The following is a 4,675-nucleotide window of genomic DNA, read 5'->3' as shown; positions in this document are numbered from 1 at the left end:
TCCGAGGTAGCGGTGTGGTAGACGTTGAATCTATCGCAACATTGAATGACGTCACGTGCTACTGGTGTCCGGGGCGCGCCCGCGGTATTGCGGTATACACGATGCTCTCGTAGTACGTGCATACGCTAAGCTAAAAGCCCTCCAGCTTTAACATAGCGTGAGCGCACAGTCATGCATTCACAAAGATTTACGGGGCACCAGATTTGCGTACAGGCCGATTTCCCACGAAGCCTTGGTATACGTAGCCTAAAGAAAGAAACTGCTACAGAATACTTTCTTTTTTCAACGGACACGGCGACCCATTGAAAGGCGAAGTGCAACGAAATTTAACTCTGGCTACCGTGGTTGTAAATGTGCAATAGTACAGCCGAGCGCATCTGCAACGAACCCTTCTACAACGAATTTACCTGTATAACGAAAAAAACAATGATGTCCTAGTCGTACCGCGAGCCGTGCGGGGCGGCGCCTTTACAACGAAGTTACCTGTATAACGAACGATTTCGAAAACCCCAAGCGCTCGGTTGTAAAGGCGTTCGACTGTATATGGCGTCGAAGCAACCTTGGCAGAGCTGCAGGACTGGTAATTGCCCGATTTCCTTATTAGCATCCCTTGAGCAGCAACTAAGTAGGCGACTCGTGCAGCTCGTTGTTAGCGTGTAGGACGCAAATTACAGCACTTTGCCTCCGAGATCTTTTTTTTTTATTTCTTAACCCGCGGTGGGCACCGCCTAATCACGGAGGTCATACGAAGGAAGCCGCGTTTGTTCAGAATTTTCGCGGGTCACGTGTCACTTTAGGCAAGTAGTACTGGCGGCGTTCCTTTTTTTTTTCCCCTAGTTTGGGCACCGGAAGCGTGTTTTTTGTGAGCCTTTCATGACGAATCCACTCGTACTTCAAATGCGAAATTTCGGATGAAAGCTGCTCGATGTCTATACGCTATCCGAAACTGTGGATAATCTTACGCGTTCCGAAATTTCGTCGCAGTTGGCCTGTAAGCTGGGATCGTCGATGTCTTTTAAGAGAGCATATATATTCTAATTTGTTGTGCAACACATGTTCAAAACTTTTTGCGGTTGTTTTTATAAGCAATGTTCGCCAATATGAAGACGAAATATTGATTTTAAAGGCGTACTTTTCTTATCCTGTGCTGAAATAAAAACAATAAAGGTTATATGAGAGAGAGATTAACTTTAGTGCCCAAACAACGTTTACGAAACCAAATTTTGTGAGAGTTGTTCTTCGAAACGAGAACAATACGTGGCAGTGTAGATTTGATACTGAAATAAAGCTGATTGATTGACTTACTCACTGACTGACTGACTGATTCAATGGCATTGAATGAGCTTCAGCCTTGAAGGCCTCAAAATGAAATTAAATTCTGGGAGTTCTATACCTGCCGATACAACGATTTGGTTATGAGGCACGCCTTAGTGGATGACTGTGGATTGACTCAGCCCACCTGGGGTTCTTGAACGTGCTCCCAACGCACGGCACCATGGACATTTTTTTTTTTTTTTGTATTTCGCCCCCTTCGAAATGCAGCCGCCGCGGTCGGGGTTTCGATCCCGCAACCTCGTGCTTAGCAGAGCAACGCCAAAGCCACTAAGCAACCACGGCGGTTTGCGGACTTTCGGGAATCGCAGATTGAACACAGGTTAAATGGACGTTAAAGAGGAGGACTGAGAGGAAGCTGCAACCTCGGGGCGACCTCCGCTTTCGCTGCTCAAATACCATGAATGCCACAGGCCATTTCTGGAGCTTCCGCGGGAAGGACTGCATGTATCGAATTATTCATAAAATGCTCCATGGCAAGGAATACTTGCATAGCGTAAGGTTTCAACTCTGTTTCTAAGACATACACTAAAAGACTGTTTAGACATTATATAACAAGCGGCCCCGAACACAGTTTGCTATAGCTGCAGAGATTACGCGCAGTCTACCAAATTCCTCCTTAAAAAAAATTGAATTTCGGGTCTCAGTTGAGGAATTTCTCATGTGAGTACGAGGTGCACCATAGTGTTTTGTTGTGCGTTAGTGTCAGTGTTATGCGTTATAAAGGCATAGTGTTATGCGTTATAAAGGACCTGCGGTTCTTGTGGCAGCACCCGAATCGAAGCACACGAGCATTTTTCGGTCTCGACGAAATGCCGCCGCCGCGAACGGGATCGAACCCACGACCTCTATCTAAGCAGCGCAAAGCCACAGACGTTAAGCTGCACTGCGCGTCAAATTCCTCTCTCATGCAATAAAGTATATAACGTATAAACCCTACGCGACGGTGTTTAATTGACAGGCTAAGAGAAATATCAACAATGTGAATGAAGAACGTTATGGTTGACTGACTCTTATGTGTAGCACGTGTTGTAGTGAACCGTTTTCTTCAGACTTGCTTTTATTTATTTATTTTTTGTCTCTAGACACAGATGGAACTCGCAATAGACTTATTATTGAAGGGATAAGAACAGCAAGTTTGAATCCCGAGTGTGTGTCTGATCCCGCTTAGTTAGCAACGCCACAAATGAGAGGACTACGTTTATTTTCTTTAAGTGACATAGTTAGCGCATGTAATATCTTTTTCTTCCGCGCGAGTGTGATATGCACGTGTATAAATACGTGCCCCTGTCGTGAATAAAGCCATTTGTTGAAGTTAGCACTCTTGTTTGTCCAGTTTCTTATTCGCATTTGTCACTGCGCTTGAGCAATGCTAAGCAGAAATGTTATCATTAGAGAACCACTTAACGGACTTAAATGAAATTTGTTGCATCTAAAACGTCTCCAACACATCAGGCAGGAAAATAAATGCGGTAGGTGGACTGAGAGAGAAAGAAAAGAATAGACGACAGCAGGTTGCTGGCGTCCTTCCAGCGCTCCATATATCCAGCGTTCTTCTTGGTCTGTTGTGTTTCTCTCCCTTTATTCTTTTTTTACTTTTGCAACCAAGTACAAGGTAACTTAAAGTGTAAATAGGCAACCAGTAGTCATCACAGGCATAACCAGCGTTTTTCCTGCTCTGTAGTGTTTCTTCTTTCTTTATGCAAGCAAGTACTCGCACACATGCTCTGGGAGTGTAGAAACGCTCTTGCCGGCCCTACCTCGGACAAGTGGGAGAAGTCCCCCAGAAACTCACATCCGGCCAGCAACCCTGGAAGCAGGCCCTCGAAGTGGCCGCCAGGTACTCCCTGTCGGTCACCGCATGGCAGACGCCCGCTGCAAGACCACAATAAAGTTTTCCGGTCCAGTCCTAATTTCCTTCTTTCCTTCCCTCCTCTCTCTCCCTGCTGTCATCTTTCTTTTCCCCTTTCCCATTCCCCCGGTGTAGGGTAGCCGACCGGACGTTTTTCTGGTTAACCTCCGTGCCTTTCTGCTTTTCTCTTTCCTTCCTTCCTTCCTTCCTTCCTTCCTTCCAGTTCAGTCCAGTCTGCGCTGTGTCTGTGTTTTCTTTCCCTCCGTCTGTGTTATTTCGCGCTGCCTAAGTAAAGGTAGCCGATGAATTTCCGAGACGTATCTACTTAAAATGAGTTTCCAGGATGACACCAGTAACGAGATGTTATTCCTCGAAGTGTGGGGCGTAATACATGGGCGTTCTAGTCACTTTTGTGCTTCAATGCATAAAAGAGCGTTTTTGTTGAAAAAAACTGAAGTGGAACAACAGCGATTTTCTTCGGCGAGTTTGATGGCGCATATCTCCAATTTGGCGGCTTTCTGGGAATTCATTCCAAGTGAATACGCCTTGAAAAATCACCGGCTAGAACGCCTAACTCGCAATGTGTGCCGTAAAGTAATTAAGAAGTTTTATAGCGAATTTTTGTTAGTTGGCCGAATATGTGCTTCGATTTCTCGAGCAAGTAATGCCCACCTCTCTGAATAATCTAGTTCAAACACTAGAATGATGTTATGTGCAACAGACAATTTTTAAAAATTCAGTAAAACTTTAAAGTGACTACCCCGTATACATGACTAACGTAGCATTTGCAACTAATTTAAAACAAATAACCAAATAAATACCCGGACGTAATTGTAACAGCATTATGAAGCAGTAGATTATATTCTCTTTTGATCTTCGAAAAACAAAGAACATTCTGAAAAAAAGTAAAGAAGAATGTCTCTCTTGCAGTTAAATTCTTTTAATTTATTGGGTGAGATATCTTTAAAGCTGAGATGTGTAACGTGAACTTAAACATACCCATTTCGGTCTATGTCTGTTTTTGAGTGGAGTATACTGTGAAATAATTTTAGTCTCAATCTCTTCCTTCGATTTTGAAGTGTGGGCCAACACAATGATGTATTTGCACTTGTTATACTAAATGTACGTTTGAAATTTCCAAAGACAAATTGGGCACCTATAGGTTCTTGAGTTTTTAAACCTTTTCAGCGTCGCATTTTGTCGAAGGGTCACACAGCATGCAGGCATACCACAACACCGAACGAACGTGAGTATTGCCAGGAAAATTTTTCATTTTTGAAGAAAAACAACTTCGCACTACGGCGGAGCAAACACAAAACTCTGCAATCCTTGGATATTGAAACTGACATGACAATTCCAAGTCAACGTTGACCTGAATATGAGGGGGAGCACAGCAACGCGATTAAAAGACGGGACAAAAGAAGACAGAAAGGGACACGCACAGTGCCGTGTGTCTTCTTTTGTCCCGTCTTTTGATCGCGCTACCGTACA

The sequence above is a fragment of the Dermacentor variabilis genome, chromosome 9 (assembly GCF_050947875.1).
Source record: "Dermacentor variabilis isolate Ectoservices chromosome 9, ASM5094787v1, whole genome shotgun sequence".
In the NCBI taxonomy this organism is placed as follows: domain Eukaryota; kingdom Metazoa; phylum Arthropoda; class Arachnida; order Ixodida; family Ixodidae; genus Dermacentor; species Dermacentor variabilis.
This window is presented reverse-complemented; position numbering follows the sequence as displayed.